The following is an 11,749-nucleotide window of genomic DNA, read 5'->3' as shown; positions in this document are numbered from 1 at the left end:
CGAAAGTCTCCCTAGAAATAACTCTGGATACTTTTCTCTTATCTCATCCACTCGTTCCCATTACGTAACTTCCCCTACTAGTTTTTAGAATCCTTTGTGCCGCCTCCCGAGCAATCCTTGGCCACGTGGTCCTCCTTTCCACACCGAACACAGGCTCTAATGTGACCTAAACATTTACCCCAATGATTTTTCCCACACTTATTACACTTACGCTTGCCATCTAATTCGTTTTCATGTTCGTGACGACGTTTTTGTCCCACTGACGATGAAGGGGTTTCATGCGAACTATCAAGTCCTTCCATAGACTTAGCTGCTCTCAAGGCGACAGCGTAAGTGGCAGGTGCAATCGCCTCAACAGTTTTATGAATCTTCATATCTAACCCCAGCACAAATCGTCGGGCTGTCTTGTAGTCTGTGTTCACTAATTCTGGGGCAAAACGCTTTAGCTTAGAAAATTCCCTGGCATAGGTAGTAACAGTACGCCCCCTCTGACTCAATTGGGTAAACTCCTGCTGCTTTTGCAACTGGACATCCTCTGGGTAATATTTTTCAGAGAAGGCATCCTTGAACTCCACCCACGAGATTGCACCACCCTCAGGACTAATAAGGTTGCGGGTGGCCTGCCACCACAATTCTGCATCATCACGCAGCATAAACGTAGCACACTCTACCCTATGGGCCTCAGGGCAGTTGGCCAACACAAATACTGACTCAATGGACCTCAGCCACATTTGTGCCACCGTTGGATCTTCCGATGCCCCCTTAAAAGTTCGAGGGTCACCCCTCTTGAAATCCCGCAAATACCTAGCCTCCATAGTTGATGTAGAAGCATTCGCTTGCTGGTTGGCAGTCAGATTTTGAAGCACAGTTTGTAATGCATTTACTAAGGCAGCTGTAGGATCTGGTGCGGCCTGAGGTGCCGCTGGTGGCGGAATAGGCTGCTCTACAGAATCCTCTCGTCTCCCATTACGTCCCCTTCCTCTTCCTCTACCCCTAAGTGGGGGTCGTCCCCTAAGACCTCCTCCTCGAGTTCTAGGAGGCATCTAAACAGTGCATGTAACCACTACGTCACACACTTATCTAATACATTCTATTCTAACATTCGTAGTCATGCAAGTCACGCATACATACAACTATAGCATTATCATAACCATCCGATAGTACATGACATATCATAACTCATGCCAACATATGAAACATGTATATCATATCATTCACCACAAAACACACATTCACTACTACATACATCATTAATTAAGAAGCTTTATTTTAAAAACAAAAGGCGTACCTGACGGCGACGACGCGTTTGCTGGAGGACCATGGAAGTACGTTAGGCCTACATTGTAAGCTAGTCTACAAGATCTATAACCTAGGGCTCTGGTACCAACTGTAACGCCCCTAATTTTCTTTAACCTAATTAGTGACGTCACCCATGCATACTTATCTCATTAGGCGGAAGCTCATCATAAATAACCTTGAAATAGTCTTTCATAAAAAATTCATGAATCCAAAACAAAACCTAAACTCCGAAAATAAACCTTCAATACTGAATTCAAAATGAATCCAAATAAAACGATACTCAATCCTATAACTTAAAACTGTCTAATAAAAGTAAACTCCTAAAAATATCCCGTCTCCAACTTCCATGGTGGCCTCAGCTCCACCGTCAACCGTACATTGACGCCTTGCCTTTACCTGAAAAATGTAGGTAGCACGTGACTTGAGTATTTTATGAAATACTCAGTAAGTCACCCCACTGTTGGGGTTAGGAATGCAAACACATGCAACATATGAGCGGGACCTAACTTTTCATAAACTTTTCATAGCCTTGGGCGCTTTTCTATTCCGAGTAGGGTTGGATGTGTGGTACTCCTTCACACATGGCCCATGTACGTGTACATGAACCCACCAGGCGGGCTCTTATACTTACCCCCTAGGCCTGACTTGGTCGGGCACAACGTGTTACACGTAGCCGAACACCACAGAACAGAAAAGGGCCCACATGATATCATGGCGAACATAAATATCGTATTTCATTCTTTCGTATCATAAAGGGGAAGAATCCCGATGCACGTGACATACATATATGCATGAGGTCCCTTAACATATTTAACATGGCATTACATAAGCAGTGCTAACATCGCATTTACGTTTCTTACATCACATGGCATCTCACATGACTTACATTACATGGCATATTACATAAACATTCCAGTTGCATAAACATCTCATGACATGACTCAATAATTCTACGTGTATCTATGGCATCAATCAACATATTCATGGCATACAATACTAACATCTCATTCATGACATAACATAAACAGTCAACAGTCAACACAAGTTCATACGTCACATAACATACACAATCTACGGTCAACACAATCTATACATCACATAATCATATCACATAAAATATGGTGCATGCAGGGGCCACAGGGCACGCACCATCATACAACACGTAGAAAGCTAACTCCAACAGTAAGGTCACTTACCTCGATGGTCTTGGTTGAAGTCACTCACAACGAGCTAATCCCAGCGGTTAAATATGTCCTATGATAACCACATAAAAATTTAGAACCTTTCATAAGGTAGCCTAGCTAAACCTCATGCTATTTATCAAAATAAACCCTCGACCTAATCTGTCTTTAACGTTTAGGAGCCATACTGACCTCGGATGGTAAAACTAAGGGCAGAAACGGCTTCGGAAGGGTCAAAAACCTTGGAATCGATATATTATAGTGATACCGATTCACCAAGCCGAGCTGCCGAGCCGACCAATTAAGCCGCCAAGCTGAGCTGCCGGATTTAACGGAGCCGAGCTGCGGGTTTTGACGGAGCCGAGCTGCCGTACACGTCAAGCCGAGCCGAGAGCACGCGTGCGGAGCCGAGACCAAGGCTGCAGTGTGCGTCCGCGTTGGGCCGAAACGCACAGGGCCCGCGTTCGTTTCGTGGGCTGGTCCAGAGGCCAAACGTGAACCCGACCCGTTTTCCTTCGTCTTCCTTACCCGAAATCTCACGAAAACCCTAATCGTTGCTGCGCCGCCAACGACCATGTCACAACCCCGATTCCGACGATGCGACGACACCCCTCGTCTATTCCGACCGACGCGCAACGATATTCAACACCGATAGCCTCGGTCGCTTCTCCCTCCGGCCACTCACCGAAGAAAATCCAGCGAACCACCTCACACGTTTTTCCTGGCTAACCCTCTCGATTTTTCCGTACTCTCAGATACCCTCGAAAACCCTAAACGTTTGGAAAGCAAAAGTTGTTTCCAAGGAAGGAGGAGAGTTGTATATGGGAATATAAAAGGTCTTTATGAATTTTCCATTAAGGTAGTAATTTCCTTGCTAGAAATCATACTTTTTCCAGCGACAATAAATGCAACATAATATCTTTTCGTTTTGGCAGCAAAAATAAAAATCTTAGCATAAAATCTAAAATAAATAAAACAAAAATTCGAATCCTTACACCTAGGGAGCGTGCAAGCCTGCCTAGTGGGCCCATAGTGGGCCCACGTTCGTAGGTGTGGGCCATGTGTAGAGAAGTATTACACATCTAATTTAGCCTGAACTAAAAAGCCTTCAAGAGAATGAAATGAACTCTTGTACAGTTGATGACTACATTTCATGTGACTTCATTTCATAACGCCAATAGTCGGGCCACTTATTGAGTACAGGGGTTCCTACACACGGCCCACACGTCACATTAAAGACCATGGAACTTGTGTTACGATAAGTTGCATTTTATTTATTTTGTAGTCCTTAAGTTAGATTAGGACATTGTTTTATTCTTTTTTTGTTTTATATAATTTTCACGTTGTTTATTTTTCGTTATTTTTTTTAAGGTTTTATTGCAAATGTTTAAGTCCATGGCATCGTGTTATGAATTATTTAAATGAATTTTTCACACAAAAAAGAAGGAAGATTCCAGTATTAAAAAACTTAAACTAAATATAGAAAGAAAAGTAAATACAGACCCAAAATAACTTGAAATAACTCTATCCATTGTTTTATACAAAATCATAGAAAATAAGATTTTTAATTAAAAAAAAATATAATTATTAGGTACCTAACATTTACTTTTAACAATGGACCAATCTAAATTATAGAAATAATTTTATTGGGTTCAAACTTAAAACTGATGTCATGAGCTCACATAGGTTGACTTGGATTTCAAGGGACATAATCGAACTTTCATTATGGATATATTCGTGACAACAACTTAAGCTAACGAGGTAAGTGACCTTACTATTGACATGGTTATATTTGATGTTGACACATGCCCGTGGTTCTGCACGTGTCATATATACTGATATGTGTGCATTATTTGTGAATCGATAGAAGTAAGATTTGTTCATGAAACGTGAAGGTTAGGTTACATCTTGAAGTACTATGGATATGAGTGGTTGATAAAAGAATATAGTTAGGTTATGTGTAGAAAGAAATAGGATTATGATAGATTGATAGAACGATAACGTCAGGGTACGTTTATGTAACGACATGACTGTGATAGGTATAAGAATGTTAAGGCTATGATAAGTTAGGGAACGATATGACCACGAAGTGTTTACGATATGTTATGATTATGATACGACATGTGAATCATTGATGTATATATATTGTGATATGATATAAAGACGATATGAAATATGTTATAATAAGATATGTGATAAAATTGACATATTTATGATATGAATATTGTGATGCGATATGTTATGGCATGATACGTATATGATGAAAATTATTATGCTTGGAAGCACGAAATGTTATGATTGTGACACACTTATGTAATTTGAATGATATGATATGATTGGCATGCCAAACGACGAACTAGCATGAAATACAACCCCAGCGTATGCATGAAAGATATGATAAGTGATATGAAAAATGATATGGGATGTACGGAACGCTAGTGGGGTTGTATTAAATGATAATGAAAATGAAAAAATGTTGGGACTTCATGCATTATTGTGTTCTCATGCATTGGGGGATACCCTTTACCCTTCACGATAGTACGGACGAATATGTTATGAGGCAGGAATACAATTATTATGGTTATCATAATGCTTCGATGACCAAGCAGGAAAATGATCATTATGTTTATCATAATGCTGCGACGATCAGGCAGGGGTACGATCATTATGGTTAACCTAATGTTGTCGTGACGGTTACTAGTTCTAACGGGTGTCTAGCCTAAGGAGCTTCCGGAGTATGCTCGCCTCACAAGGAAGGTGGCCCAGCGGTGTGCGAACTGACTGATGAGTCCATACTTGAACGTATGGGCTATGTGTAGAGTATATGATACACATCCAAATTACCCGTTAGGACAGTACCGTCGAAAAATGGATTTAAATGATAGGTCCCGTCATTGCATTCGCATGTTCTTGCATTTAATCCCTAATAGTAGGGTCACTTACTGGGTATTTCTTAAAATACTCAACCCACATGCTACCTTTATTTCAGATTAAGACAAGGCATTCCTGTACGGCTGACGACGGCATCGCAACTGGAGACTATGACACATGCATAGAGTAGTCGTATTTATTTTCTTAGACTTAGACTAGGATAGGATGTTTTTAATTTAAACGTTCATTGATTTTATTTAGCCTTTTGTTGTGTTGTTTTTAAAGGTGTTTTCGAAACACGTAAGTCGATGACTGTATTTTAAGCTGAAGGTTATGATTCATGAAAGTTTAAATGAAGTATTTCCGCATTCAATATTTATGATATGTATACAGTCGCGACCTTAATTTAAGTAGAAAATTTTTAGTTGTTATAAATGAACTGTCCGGATGATCAATAGGTGACTTATGCATCGTTTATACTAAAAAATGATGCAGAGTTAATAGTCGGGGGAATAACCGGGGGATTCTCAGCCAAGATGGAAGTGTGATACAATAAACCTACCTTTAGCTTTTATGTTTAATCTAGTTAATGTATTAAATATAAATGTGAACGGTTCAGATTAAGTTTTTTTATTTTTTATTTTTTATTTTTTATTTTTTATCTTTTTATATTTGATATATCTAATATATTAAATAAACACTTCAAATTAAATATATTTTTCTCTATTTGTATTTATTTAACATATTAAATATTTATTCCAACCCTTCAAATTAGATCTCTTTTCTTAGATTATATTTTAATTTGTACCCTTTAACTAAATTAAAGTCTTAATTAATCAATTTTCATTCGTTAACTATATATTTAGAGTTGCACTTTTATGCACGGTAGAACAAGTTGTGTCAATTGATATAATCATTACAAGCAAGTCAATCATTCACAATTTTTTGGTAATTACAACTGAGTCAAAAGTTTGTTATACCCCCTAATTATATCTTTCACCTTAATGCCCCTAATTCTCTAATAAACCATTTGTCTAAGATTCAATCATAAACTAAGTCCCTCTTGAGCACGTAAGAAGGGTGGGCCCCATTGTTCAAATCTCAAAATCAACACTAAAGGAAACTACTCATCTACTTACCATATATGAGAATGGGTGAAAGTCATCTAGTGTGTTATGAATTATTTAAATGAATGTTTTCGCAAAAAAAGGTCAGGTCAGGTCATTCATATCGTAGCGACTCTATTTTAGTAGAAAAATAGGGTCATTACAATTGGTATCAAAGCTCTAGGTTACAGATTCTGTTGACTTGCATACGACGTAGTTTTAGTACGTTCCATGGTTCCACCACTGATGCTCCGTCGCCATAAAGTACGTCATACGTAAAATAATAAAAAAAGATATTGAATGTTATTGTCAAGTGTGCTATTGTTGAATCAGTTGTGTGTTTATAATGATATAGTGTATGACATATTTTTTGTACCGAGAGATCCTCACTTAAGAGTAATTACGTGTTGATTATAGATCATGTCACCTAGAGGACGTGGAAGAGGGTGTAGGGGAAGAAGATGACCCCTTGTTAGATGATGGGGTAGAGGTAGAGGGAGTCCACCTCGTGAAGGATCAGTAACTCAAACCGACACAGCAGTGCCACCCCTAGTGGCACCGACGCTTAGAATGGACCCCATGACTACCATAATGTGGGAATCATTCTAGGTTCGGATGCAAATGGTGGTGACCACCCAGCAGACCAACAGTACGCAGTCATTGCGAGAAGTGTTGTATGAAGGATTTCAAGGGATAGATCCTCGTACCTTTAATGGTGCCTCACGAGACCCAACAAAGACACAATTGTGGCAATCATCAATTAAGACAATCTTCTTATTAATGAACTGTCTGGATGATCAAAAGGTGACATGTGCATCATTTATGTTGAAAAATGATGCGGAGTTATGGTCGGGGTATAATCGGGAGATTCTCAGCCAAGAATGGAAGTGTGATACAATAAATATATTTTTTGCTTTTAGGTTTATTATTATTATTTTGTCTATTTATATTTAATATATCTAATATATTCAATAAAAACTTTAAACTAAATATATATTTTTTTATTTGTATTTAATATATTAAATATTTATTTGAACACTTTAAATTAGATCTATTTCTTCTTTATATTTAATATATCTAATATACTAAATTTTAATTTTTCTTTTAACTAAAGTGAACCTTTTAGTGTAATGAGCATATGAGTTATCAAAGAGACCTTATGAACATATAGATTATAAGATTCAAGGACCCAAAATTAAATAATTAAATTGTTTAATTAATAAATTTTTATTGTTAACTATAGGTCACTCAACTATATATTTAGAGTTGCACTTTTATGCACGGTAGGAGAAGTTGTATCAATTGATATAATCATTACAAACAAGTCAATCATTGCACTTCATACGTTCCAAGCGGCATAGTCTCAATATCTACACTCAAGGCTTCATACGTTGAAAGCTACGAAGTCTAAGTTAGGAACATGCTATACCGTGGGAGGTCTTAAGAGTTTCTTGAGTTTCTTAGTTTAAGGACCTTGGTCCCTTATTCTTGAGTGGTACCTACAAGAACATGATATACCGTGGGAGGTCTGGAGTTTCTTGAGTTTCTTAGTTTAAGGACCTTGGTCCCTTATTCTTGAGTGCTACCTAATGTTTTTCTTACCTTGGTAGTTGTAGAGCTTGTATTGTTGGTTGATTGATATGATGGTAGTTGTCAACCTTATGTAAATTCTAAGGTTTGTAGAGAAATAATCAGTTAGGATTTTTCCTCCCTTTTAGAAATTGGTTGTTAGTGGATGGGGGGAATGTACTAATTTTTATTTATAGTATATCCTATAGAACCAATTAGTTCATTTAGTCTTGTGGATCAATGTCACTAGCCTTCTCAACATCATTTAGCCTGTACGACGGATTTCTTGAGTGTTCGCTTTTATTTATAGCATGAAACAACTCGAAGCATGGGTCTACTTATTGATACGTTATGAAAAGCTCCCTTGAATCCATTTGATTTCTTTTTTACCGACAAAAACTCGTGCTTGAAAATAAATATAGTTATTGGGAATAAAAAATGAAACAATGAGATTATGGATTTCTTTTATTTCTACGATTTAGTTGGTTGCTTGTATCCTATTTAAACATGAACATTAATGAAAATTGGACTTTCGATCCCAATTATGTTTCTCATTCTTAGCATGGTACCAAAGCTTCTCATTTTTAACCACTTGAAATCTTGAAAATATCTTTATGCCCTTATAGGCTTTGTAAGAAGTTGTAAGTCATTTAGAGGGGTTTAGACCTTGAAATACTTTAAAAGGTCATGGGGGCATTTTGGTCATTATACCACCTAATTCTTGGTTTGACCTCTGAAAATGTTCCAATGTCATCAATCATAATAAAAAATAATAAAAGAATAATAATAAAAAAAATAAAAAAAAGGGGGCCTAATACAAAGTTTCATAGCATTCAGAGGCCATTTAGATCATGAACCGAAGGTAAGTTGCCTTAAGGGCATTATGGTCATTTTATACCGTTATTTGGTTTAACTACTCAACTTTGTGCAATGACTATCAAATTGCATATAGAATCTTAACATACCATAGTATGCTCAAAATTAAAAGTTGGGCCGGAATTCATTTAGTGGGTTATTTTGATGTTACTTAAATCTCAAGAAATTTGATCGGTTGAGGGTCTTAACTCATGGTTCTTGATATTTTTCTTTCATATATCTTTAATTCATACTTGATTTAATGTTTATATAGAAATTCAAGCAATTCCTACAAGTATTTCTTAAGAAAAGTCTAAGATGGTTACTTACCTCGTAGTTGACGTACGGGACCTCCGTTCTCGAGAAATTGGTATCCTAATTGCTTCAAATTTTCTTTGACACAATCCTTGGGGTGTCTAGTTTCTATAACCATAAAGTTTTCATGACAACTGTGATGATGTTAATATAACACATGCGGAAGCAATTTGGATCTTAGGCACTCTAAGTACATCAATTATAGTAAATTAGCTAGCATGTTTCAAAAGCATTAAAACTCAATGAGTTTGAATACTAACCTTTTGTCGCTCAAGTTTCTTCACGAACCGGTTTCGAACCACCTCGAACATACTCGTCACACTGTTCTATGGTTTAGTCCGATATGAGCTTGCAGAGGGACCTAATGGACCTATAGATCATGGGCTCCAACGATCCAAGATTAACCGGCTAAACTCATTAACCTTGTTAACCAACATTCGTTAACCACTAGGACACTCCACTATAGCCTAGTAGTAGCACTCCCCTCACTATAGATATATTTCTGTCCATTTGATATAACCATGATTAGTAAGTCGATCCTTCACAGGTTGTTCGTAACTAGAGATGGGTCAATTTACCGTTTTACCCCTAAAGTTACTTTTTGTTCCTTATGTCTCACTGATCCTCTAATGAACAATTGGTTTGTGGTCTAACCAGTAAACCGAATCCCTCTCAGGCCAATGAGAGGGTGGGGCCCCTTGTTCAAGACCTAGAGTCAGTGCTTAATGGGAGGCCTATTGAGTCGGCGAACTAGAGCCACTCTCACCCATGAAAATCTAAGGATAATTCGAAATAAACAGGAGTTCATGGTTAGCTCAGGATTAAAACCGAGTTACCTAGGTTATCGAATGAAAAGAAAATCAGTCTCAACAGTAAACGACATTATAAAGTGAGAGTGGTTTTCTTCATGGTCCGATCTTATGCATTACTCATTGCATAGGATGCCCCCACTCACATGTCTCCACATGTACAATTTAGTGATCACATTGTTTATATCATATACAAAAGTGGGCCGCATCCATAGTGTCCCCAGAATAAGGTACTCAGCCTTATCCTTATACTATAGATCATTTTGACTATATACTTGAACTTGATCCACTCTTATGTCTCTACATATAGTTCAAGTAATCAAACTATAGCCAGAGTGTTCTTAGTTTATTGGATTTAGATTAATGATCGTAAAGTTCACTTTATTCAATAACAATCTTTACTGAATAAACAACAATAATAACTTTATTGAAAATAGAATATGTTTTTGTTTACAAACTATGAGTTTTAGGACATAAAACCCAACAGAATCAACAATGCAACCTTGCTTTATGCTTCTCCATATTATTTCTCCTCCGTTCAGAGTGAAGATAGATCCTGATGTCGATTTCCTCGAATCTACATCGGTCTGAAAATCTGAGTTAGTAAACCCTGTAAGGATCAGATCCTTAGCACCGTACATTAGCATATAGTCCCACGTTCTCCTAAGATACTTGAGGATATTCTTAACGGCAGTCCAATGAGCACGTCCTAGATTGGAGTGATATCTGCTGACAATTCCCACAGTATAGCATATGTCGGGTCGGGTACATAGCATGGCATACATCAGACTACCGACCGCTGATGCATAGGGAATGTGTCTCGTATCCTCAACTTCTTGAGGTGTCTTAGAACTTTGTTCCTTCGACAAATGAACTCCATGCCTGAAAGGTAATAATCCTTTCTTAGAGTCCTATATCTTATATCGAATCAACATTTTGTCGATGTACGATGCCTGAGACAATGTTAGTGTTTTGTTCTTGCGATTCCGAACAATTTGGATTCCAAGAACAAACTGAGCCTCTCCCAAATCTTTCATTTGGAATTGTATCGCTAGCCAATGCTTAACGTCAGTCAGAATCCCGCATCATTTCCAATGAGTAGGATATCGTCAACGTACAACACCAGGAAAGCTACTGTAGAGTCGACAATCCTTTTATAAACACAAGGTTCGTCAACATTCTGTTTAAAGGCATAAGATTTGATCGCAATATCAAACTTTATATTCCAGGATCGTAATGCTTGCTTCAACCCATAAATGGATCTTTTAAGCTTGCAAACCCTTTGCTCGTGATCCTGTTCAATGAACCCCTCTGGTTGAGCCATATAGATACTCTCTTCAAGATTGCTGTTTAGAAAGGCTATCTTAACATCCATTTGCCAAATTTCATAATCATAAAATGTGGCAATAGACAAGAGTATTCTAATTGATTTAAGCATAGCAACAGGAGAGAAGGTTTCTTCATAGTCCACCCCTCTCTTTGGGTATAACCCTTTGCTACTAGTCGAGCTTTAAAGGTCTGTATCTTACTGGTCTGGTCTCGTTTCCTCTTATAGATCCATTTGCAACCAATAGGTTTTACCCCATCTGGTTGATCTACAAGTTCCCAGACTGAATTGAAGTACATTGACTCCATTTCAAGATTCATGGCTTTAATCCACTGATCTCTATCTTCATCATTCATTGCCTGTTTATAGGTCAATGGATCCTCAACGCCATCATCAGGTATGATGACTTGAGTTTCT

Source organism: Cucurbita pepo, chromosome 9 (assembly GCF_057944985.1).
Source record: "Cucurbita pepo subsp. pepo isolate OVF chromosome 9, ASM5794498v1, whole genome shotgun sequence".
In the NCBI taxonomy this organism is placed as follows: Eukaryota; Viridiplantae; Streptophyta; class Magnoliopsida; order Cucurbitales; family Cucurbitaceae; genus Cucurbita; species Cucurbita pepo.
This window is presented reverse-complemented; position numbering follows the sequence as displayed.